We start from the raw sequence: 10,637 nt of genomic DNA on the forward strand, positions 1-10,637 counted from the left end.
TAGAGAAGATTTCTGATACATGGGATCATATTTGTCATCCTTCTCTGTACGTTTTCCAGAGCATTTATATCCATTCTGTAATACGGTGACCAGAACTGAGCAGCATAGTCTAAATGAGGCCTAACCAAGGATATATAGAGTTGAACAACCTGAGGCCTTCTATTATTTATACTTCTAGATATGAAGCCAAGAATTCTGTTAGCTTTATTGCGAACACTAATGCACTGTTGTCTTGGTTTTAGGTTACTGCTAACCAGAACTCCTAAATCCTTTTCGCAATCAGTAGTATTAAGATCTACATTATTTAGTTTATATGTGGCATGGTTATTTATCTGACCAACATTTAGAACTTTGCATTTGTCAGTATTAAACTGCATCTGCAACTTCTCCGACCCTTGCGTCAGTCTATTCAAATCATCCTGGAGTGCTCTAGTGTCCTCATTAGAATGAACTGGACGGCCTATTTTGGTGTTATCAGCAAATTTTCTTTTGTCGCTATTTATTCCCTCATCTTTGTCCTTTATGTAAATTGTGAACAACAACGGGCCCAACACTGACCACTGAGGAACGCCGCTTGTGACGTGTCCCCATTCTGATTTCTCCTCATTTATGCAAAAAACTCTCTGCTGGCTATTTGTCAGCCATGCCTCTACCCAGGAAAAAATTTCTCCTCCTATTCCGTGTGCCTTAAGTTTCCTCAGTAGCCTCTGGTGTGGAACTTTATCGAAAGCCTTACTGAAGTCCATATACACAATATCAGATTCATTACCATGATCTACCTCCTCAAACACCTTAGTGAAAAAAGTTAGTAAATTCGTAAGACAGGAACGCCCCTTTGTAAAACCGTGTTGAGATTCATTAATCTGTGCCTATCAAGATGGCTACGAATTGCTTCGGCAATTATTGATTCCATAAATTTTCCTACTATGGAGGTAAGGCTTATTGGTCTATAGCTCGAAGCCAAGGACCTGTCACCTGCCTTGTAAATAGAAATAACATTTGCCATTTTCCACTTATCAGGCACTATGCCAGTTTGTAGTGATATGTTAAAAAGATTAGCCAAAGGTATGCTAAGTTCCTCTTTACATTCCTTTAACACCCTTGCAAACAGTTCATCAGGACCTGGGGATTTGTTAGGTTTTCGTTTCTCTATTTGTCTGAGGACCATGTCACTAGTTACCGCAATCGTAGATAGTTTATTATCCTGTTCTACATAATCTATTATTTCAGGAATATCGCTAGTATTTTCCTGGGTGAAAACTGAGAGGAAGTATCTATTGAGAATTTTACACACATCCTTATCACTGCCAGTGATCTGACCAGAGTTACTCTTAAGTGAGCTAATCTGTTACCTGAAAGAACCCTTTTGGATTAGTCTTTGAATCCCTTGCGACCTTAGCCTCATAATCCCTTTTTGCTTTTCTTATTCCTTTCTTTTTTTCTCTCTCTCTAATTGAATATATTGATTTCTTAACTGCCCATCCCCTCTTTTGATACGCCTATATATGCCTCTCTTTTGACTAATGAGATGTTTTAATCTATTGTTCATCCATTTGGGATCATTTTTGTTAGATCTAATTTCCCTACTTGGAACAAAAGTTGTCTGGGCAGCTAGAACTATGCTCTGAAAAAGTCATATTGGCAACCAAGATCACCTACCTGACCCATAGTCAGGACATCCCAATTTAGCCCACCCAAGATTAACCTCAAGATTATTAATTAGTGAATCTTTGTTGGCAAGAACCAAGTCAAGCAGATTGTTTCCTCTAGTTGGTTCTGTCCCAACCTGTTCTAAAAAGCAATCCTGAACCGTATCAAGAAAGTCACTAGACTCAAGATTTCCTGTTATATTGTTCCAATCAATTTGTCTAAAGTTAAAATCTCCCATTATCACAACATTTTCATGTCTAGATGCCTTATGAATTTCGTCCCATAACAGCTTACTGCACTCCCTATCAAGGTTTGGGGGCCTATAAATCACACCCAAAATTAATTTGTCACGTCCCTCGAGAAACTGTAGCCAAACAAATTCTGCGTTCGATGTTTCTAATCTTATATCATGTCTAAGACAGCAATTTAAATTTTCTCTGACAATCATCACCACTCCATCACCCTTCCTGTTGACCCTATCAGTGTGGAATAGTTTATAACCCTGTATGTTGCATTCAGAAGGCATTTCTCTATCTCTCAGGTTGAACCAGGTCTCGGTTATACCAATAATATCTATATTACCTACACTTGCAAGTAATCTTAGCTCATCTATCTTATTTCTTAGACTCCTCCTATTTGTATAGTAAACCTTAAGGGAGCTAGTCACTCGTTGCCCTCTACTATCTTTCTTTCTTTGTTGATCAATTGATTTGCCATTACTAACAACTTTATTTTGAATATTGTCTTTTAAACTTATCCCTGAGGTATCCCGGTAATAACTGCTGTTTTTAACTCTAATGCTGCAGCCTGATTGTTTCCCACAAACACCCATACCTCTACAATCTATCAGTTTAAATTCCTAGACAAGTCATCAATTACCCTCTCAATTGAATTGGCTAATGCAACCACTCCATCCCCAGAGAGATGAACCCCATCCCTTGCATGCGTATCATGTTTGTCAAAGAATAGGTCCCAGTTATCAATGAATGGGATTGCAAGTTCCTTGCAGTACCTGTCTAGCCAGCAATTTATACCAATTGCCCTAGACATCCATTCATTGCCCACTCCCTCTCTAGGCAAGATGCTACATATGACTGGGATCCCTCCATTAGACCTAACTACTTCTATGGCTGACCTGTACTTATCCAGCAGCTCCTCTCTCCTGCCCATCCCAATGTCATTACCCCCAGCACTAAGACAGATAATGGGCTTGTTCCCATTACCTGCCATAATATTATCCAACCTGCTGACTATGTCACCAACACCAGCTCCAGGAAGACACACTCTCTGTCTGACCTTTCTGTCTCTGTTACAAAGTGCACAGTCCATATATCTTACCTGAGAATCGCCTACTATTAAAATATTCTTGCCTTGATTAGCAGGGGAATCAGTGGTACCTTCAACCTCACTAAGCACTGAAGTACACTCGTCTTGGAGAACAGAGAATTGATTTCATACCTTCACATCTCTATTAACTCTCATCTTCCTGAACTGTGAACCACTTATCACTTAAAGCAGCTGCCACTATCACTGCTGGTGACCATTTCCTCCTTACCAGCTAAATCCTTCTCACACTCGCTCCCAAACTCTTCTATACGAAGCTTCAGCCTCTTATTTTCCTCCTGAAGAGGTAGAATCTCCTTCTTCAACACTTGAACCTGAGATTCTAAAATACAACAAGAAGCCATGGTGCTTGATAACAGCCCGCGCTAACTCGCAAGAGCTTAGGCAAGTATGACCGCAGGTGACCACTGACCTCAGCGTACTGACCACTGACCTCAGCGTACTACTACGACTGCTATTGCTGCCACTACCACTACTACAAATTCTTTCATTACTACCACATCATTATTGCTGCTGCTACCTTTACTACTACCACCACCAAATTTACGTCCACTACAGCTTTTATCATCAACCTGTCGGCTCTCAGGATCAGTTGTCTACAATCCTGTCAGACACAACATCTTGGGATCTTGATTCAGTGGATTTTACGCATTCCTAACCTATTGGCATGACCTTCTTCACCTGCAGATTTGTCCAAGGTGTCACCATCTACGACTGCTTCACCTACGGTACGTAAGCTCCTCCGTGAATATGCTGTACATTTTTCAAGATTAATGGACTGATCACATCGACTCCAGGCTGAGGGACTGATTACCTAAAACTCCTTCTAATCTTCAACCATTCTTCTCTGTATTAGACTGAGGAAGCCACTAGTAGGTGAAACGTTCTCGCAGTAAAGATTCCCAAGTGTTACACAAGTGTCTGATTCATCAGCCTATGGATATCCTCAGAGTCAGTTGTCTACACACCTTCCTGATTACTGGACTACTTTCCTCTATGCCTGCCTACTAACCTACCTACTCTCCTGGCTATCTACGTACTTACCTGCCTACTTTCCTGGCTGTCTACCTACTTACCTGCACACCAACCTGCTTACACTACCTACCTGTCTCCTTAGTAGAATGTTTGCTTATCATTCTACCTACCCACCTGCCTGCCTACGAGCCTACATATCACCCTGCCTGTCTACCAGCCTACCTATCAATTTATCTGTGCTGTTTTATACTATTTTCAACATGGCTGCCTATCAGCCTACCTTCCAACCTGCCTGCCTTCCAGTATAACTACCTACCTGCCTGCCCACCAGCCTTACTACCCACCATCCTGGTTATCATCTCGACTAGCAGTTTACTAAGACACAATGAGACAGGCAGGTGTACAACAGTTGGGTATCTGTGTTGGTGAAACTCTTCTCCTACGCGGTAGGCTTCTCCAGCCTAGTACAGAGGCGGATAAATTGGAGACTGCAGGATTACTGTTGAGGTAAAGACGTAATCGGTCCATCAATTTGGAAAAACCGTTTTGAAGTGGTCAGTTCCTTAGCCTGGAGAAGTGCTCAGCTCCACAGTCCTGACTGAACTGACGAAATCGTAATAACACGGTTGCGTCCTAAACCTCACAGTTCACTGCGTTAAGCATGTGAGTTTTACGACTTCCTTGTCATGGGTTCTCACCCCACCCGTTCCCTGATTTTCTGACCATGGAGCTGACAACTTCACCAAGATGAGAGACTAACCGCGTCAAAAACTATTTTTCCAAGGCTGATGGACTGATAACATCTTTACCTCACGGCTAATCCTGTTGTCTCTAATTGATTCTCCTCTGCATCTGATTGACGGTGACTACCGCGTAGGTGAAACTTTTCAACAACAACGATACCCAACTGTTGCATATGTCAGTATTATATACCTGTTAGAGCATACATAAGAATATAAGAACGAAGGAACACTGCAGAAGGCCTACTGGCCCATGCGAGGCAGGTCCAAGTCTCCTACCGGCTTAAGCCAATGCACCCAACCTAGTCAGGTCAGGTCACATTGACTTAAGGGAGGAACACGGCAACCGACCTGGTAGCACAAGCTATCAGGTCCAACTCACACCCACCCACATCCACTTATGTATTTATCCAACCTATTTTTAAAGCTACACAACGTTCTGACCTCTATAACTGCTTGGGAGTTTGTTCCACTCATCCACAACTCTATTACCAAACCAGTACTTTCCTATATCCTTCCTGAATCTGAATTTTTCCAACTTAAAACCATTGCTGCGAGTCCTGTCTAGGCTAGATATTTTTAGCACACTATTTACATCCCCTTTATTTATTCCTGTCTTCCATTTATACACCTCAATCATATCCCCCCTAATTCCACGTCTTTCTAGAGAGTGCAGATTCAGGGCCCTTAGTCTATCCTCATAGGGAACGTTTCTGATACATGGGATAAACTTTGTCATCCTCCTTTGTACATTTTCCAGAGAATTTATATCCATTCTGTAATACGGTGACCAAAACTGTGCAGCATAATCTAAATGAGGCCTAACCAAGGATGTATAGAGTTGAAGAACAACCTGAGGACTCCTATTATTTATGCTTCTTGATATGAAGTCAAGGATTCTATTAGCTTTATTGCGAACAATTATGCACTGTTGTCTTGGTTTCAGATTACTGCTAACCAGAACTCCTAAATCTTTTTCGCAATCCGTAATATTAAGATCTACATTATTTAGTTTATATGTGGCATGGTTATTGTCCTGTCCAACATTTAGAACTTTGCATTTGTCTATATTAAACTGCATCTGCCACTTCTCCGACCACTGCATCAGTCTATTCAAATCTTCCTGGAGTGCTCGAATGTCCTCGTCAGAATGAATTCGACGGCCTATTTTGGTGTCATCGGCAAACTTGCTTATGTCGCTCTTTATGCCCTCATCTATGTCGTTTATGTAGATTGTGAACAGCAGGGGGCCCAACACTGACCCCTGTGGAACACCGCTCGTGACGCTTCCCCACTCTGATTTCTCCCCATTTATGCAAACTCTCTGCTGCCTATTTGTCAACCATGCCTCTATCCAGGAAAAAATTTCTCCTCCTATTCCATGTGCCTTAATTTTCCTCAATAGTCTCTGATGTGGGACCCTGTCAAAACCCTTACTGAAGTCCATATACACAATATCATATTCATTACCATGATCTTCCTCCTCAAATGCCTTAGTGAAAAAAGTTAATAAATTCGTAAGGCAGGAACGCCCCTTTGTAAAACCATGCTGAGATTCGTTGATTAATTTATGCTTTTCAAGGTGGCTACGAACTGCCTCAGCAATTATTGATATCATAAATTTTCCCAATATGGAGGTTAGGCTTATTGGTCTATAGTTCGAAGCTAAGGATCTGTCACCTGCTTTCAAAATAGGTATTAATTTTGCCATTTTCCACTTATCTGGCACCATGCCAGTTTGTAATGATATGTTGAAAAGATTAGCCAAAGGTGTGCTAAGCTCCTCTTTACATTCCTTTAGAACCCTTGCATACAGTTCATCAGGGCCTGGGGATTTGTTAGGTTTTAATTTATCTATTTGCCTAAGGACCATGTCACTTGTGACCCTAATAGTGCACAGTTTATTATCGTCCTGTTCTACATAATTTATCATTACTGAAATATCGCTGGTATCCTCCTGTGTAAAAACTGAGAGGAAGTATGTGTTAAAAATTCTACACATTTCCTTATCGCTGTCAGTGAGCTGACCCGAGGAACTTTTGAGTGGGCCTATCTTGTCCCTGATCTTACTTCTGTATACCTGAAAGAATCCTTTTGGGTTAGTCTTCGATTCTCTTGCAACTTTAACCTCATAATCTCTTTTTGCTTTTCTAATTCCCTTTTTTATTTCTCTTTAACTGAATATATCGATTTCTTAATTGCCCCTCTCCTCTTTTGATTTGCCTATATATGCCTCTCTTTTGACCAATCAGATATTTTAATCTATTGTTCATCCATTTAGGATCATTTATGTTTGATCTGATTTCCCTATTTGGAACATAATTTGACTGAGCAGCTAGAACTATGCCCTGGAAAGCATCATATCGGCAACCATCACCACCTACCTGACCCTTAGTCAGGTCATTCCAGTTCAGCCCACCTAAGTAATTTTTCAGTCCAATGAAATCAGCCAAGCGAAAGTCAGGGACGGAGACTTGATTGCCATTATTAGGGGAATTCCATGATATATTAAAACTGAGTGATTTGTGATCACTTTCCCCAAGCTCATGATTAACCTCAAGATTATTAATTAGTGTTTCCCTACTGGCAAGAACCAAGTCAAGGAGGTTATATCCTCTAGTTGGCTCTGTCACAGGGCTCTCGCCTGTCTACCTACCTACCGGCCTGCCAATTAGCCCTCCTACCGACCTCCACCTGCCTGGTTATCAGCCTTCCTACCCACCTGCTTTCGTATCAACCAATTTACATTCCTGCCTGCTGAGACACAGGTCTGGTTACCGGACTACCTATCTACGTGGCTCCGTGCCAGCCTACCTATACACTGGCCGTCGTAACAGCCTACCTACCTTCCAACTTGCCTATTTATCGATGGGACTTCCTACCTGCTTGCCAGCCTTCCTACCTACCCACCTGCCTGGTTATCAGACTTCCTACCAATTTGTCTGCTTACCAGCTTACCTACTTAACTGCCTACCTTTCAACGTAAGTACACATAGGCGTTTCTTTTTCAGCCTATCTACTTACTAGCATGCCTATTCACAGTCTTATCAGCTTATTGTTGCATCCATTCATTATCATAGCAACTAATATTTATAATTAATATCTGAGACTCCTGTAAAATCTTTAAATTGTGTTCTATTATATAATTCAGTTCCCGGAGGTCATTTCTAATACTTCCTTGTAATCTTTATTTGTGTTTTTTTCTCGTTATGAGTAAGTATTGATTTTTTTTATTGCCACTGATACCTAAAACGATGTTAGTGATGTTTAAAACTTGTCTACTACACTGGGGTTATTAAGGTTGCACGTAACTTTTACTCCACTGGACAAGAATACTTTAATCTTTAAACGTGATCAAAATAAATCCTCAGCATATATACCCTGAAAGAAATTTACATCTCCGTGAATATATCCTGTGATCAAATTCAATTATAATTGTGGCATTAATTTCAAGTACGTGTCGTCATTCATTTCTGTGTATGTAAAATATTATTATTAGTATTATTATTATTGCTTGGTTTCTATAATTTGATCGTATATAATGCTTTCAACCTACCCACATATTGAAGGAGTTTCACCAACCAGTTACCGTATCAACCCAATACAGAGAATAACACTGGAGACGGTAGGTGACAAAATAGTTTGAGGTGGTCAGTCACTCAGCCTTGAAGCGAGATGTTCTATCCAACTTCATAAATCTGAAAAGGATGTTCTTGAATGGAGACTGATCACCTCAAACTATTTCTCCATGTCTTTTACTGATTCATCTAGGCTGAGGGACTGATCACCCCGCAGTATTATTTTCCTGTATTGGTTTGATCAAAGCACCGAGGAGCAGAACTTCTCCACAATAGATACCTAAGGGTACACGTGTTTCATGGGGTGGAATGCTGAAGTGTGTTATCGACAGTTTGATTCTGTAATTACTCACGGGGAGAATGTCAGGTATTCCTGGAGTGATTGGAATGCTGGGCGAGACACGCTTGTTGTCTCAGAGCAGGAGACTTGTCCTTCTCCGTTGTCATAGTCAATACCATAACCCTTTAACACCTGTATTTCTGGAGATTTGTTGAACTAAGTCTCCAGGGTCATTTTGCTGACATAGATTTTGATGCTCTGAGGAACTCTGTCTTTCTATCAACTACCAACGTTAATTAACCACATACATTGTTGACAACTTTGTCACGACTTTGTTCTGACAGGTTCTGTGTAGACAGACGTAGCTAGAGAGTTCTGTCTCCCTGTCTAGTTAAAGAAATTAATAGATTCTAACGACCCTTGTCGGTATAATTATGCCTGCCAGCCTACCTACCCCACAGGTTACTTGCCAGGTTAACTACCCACCTGTTGCTTGTCAGGTTACCTACCCACCTGTTCCTTGCCAGGTTACCTACCCACATGTTGCTTGCCAACCTATCTACCCACATGTTGCTTGCCAAGTTACCTACCTACATGTTGCTTGCCAGCCTACCTACCCACCTGTTGACTGCCAGGTTACCTACCCACAGCTTGTTAGGTTACCTACCCACATGTTGCTTGCCAGGTTACCTACCCACAGCTTGTCAGGTTACCTACCCACCTGTTGCTTGCCAGCTTACCTACCCACATGTTGCTTGCCATGCTATATATCCACATGTTGCTTGCCATGCTACCTTCCCACATCTTGCTTGTCATGATACCTACCCACATGTTGCTTGTCATGATGCCTACCCAGATGTTGCTTGTCAGGCTACCTACCCACCTGTTGCTTGCCAGGCTACCTACCCACCTGTTGCTTGCCAGGCTACCTGCCCACCTGTTGCTTGCCAGCCTACCTACCCACATGTTGCTTGCCAGGCTACCTACCCACCTGTTGCTTGCCAGGCTACCTACCCACCTGTTGCTTGCCAGGCTACCTACCCACCTGTTGCTTGCCAGGCTACCTACCCACCTGTTGCTTGCCAGGCTACCTACCCACCTGTTGCTTGCCAGGCTACCTACCCACCTGTTGCTTGCCAGGCTACATATCCACTTGCGTGGGTAGGTAGCCAGGGAGGGAGACCCCTTGATCTATGGAACAAGACTTAATCGCCCCTTCCTTGGATCAAACCCTAATTCCTCTCGTTCCTTTGGGCTATATGAACCCTACAAGTTTAGCGCTTCCTCATGAATGAAGTAATATACTTAAGATATCTGGTTGAGTAACTGTCATCCTACCTAAGCACTTGTTTTTCTTCCTGTCGACCGGCGTGCCTGTCAGGCTGTCTACCAGCCTTCCTGCTTGTAAGCCTGTCTACCAGCCTTCCTGCTTGTCAGCCTGTCTACCATCCTTTTCTGCCTGTCAGCCTATCTACCATCCTTCCTACCTGTCAGCCTGTCTACCAGCCTTCCTGCGTGTCAGCCTGTCTACCAGCCTTCCTGCCTGTCAGCCTGTCTACCAGTCTGTCTACCTGAATTCCTGCCTGTCAGCCTGTCTACCAACCTTCCTGCCTGTCAGCCTGTCTATCAATCCTCATGCCTGTCAGCCTTTCTACCAGCCTTCTTTCCTGTCAGCATGTCTAACAGTCTTCCTGCCTGTCAGCCTGTCTACCAGCCTTCCTGCCTGTCAGCCTGTCTACCAGTTTTCCTGTCAGCCTGTCTACCAGTCTTCCTGCCTGTCTACCAGCCTTCCAGCCTGTCAGCCTGTCTACCAGCCTTCCTGCCTGTCAGCCTGTCTACCAGCTTTCCTACCTGTCAGCCTGTCTACAAGTCTTCCTGCCTGTCATCCTGTCTACCAGCCTTCCTGCCTGTCAGACTGTCTACCAGCCTTTCTGCCTGTCAACCTGTCTACAAGTCGTCCTGCCTGTCAGCCTGTCTACCAGTCTTCCTGCCTGTCAGCCTCTCTACCAGCCTTCCTGCCTGTCAGCCTCTCTACCAGCCTTCCTACCTGTCTGCCTGTCTTCCAGCCTT

The sequence above is a fragment of the Cherax quadricarinatus genome, chromosome 3 (genome assembly GCF_038502225.1).
Source record: "Cherax quadricarinatus isolate ZL_2023a chromosome 3, ASM3850222v1, whole genome shotgun sequence".
NCBI lineage: Eukaryota > Metazoa > Arthropoda > Malacostraca > Decapoda > Parastacidae > Cherax > Cherax quadricarinatus.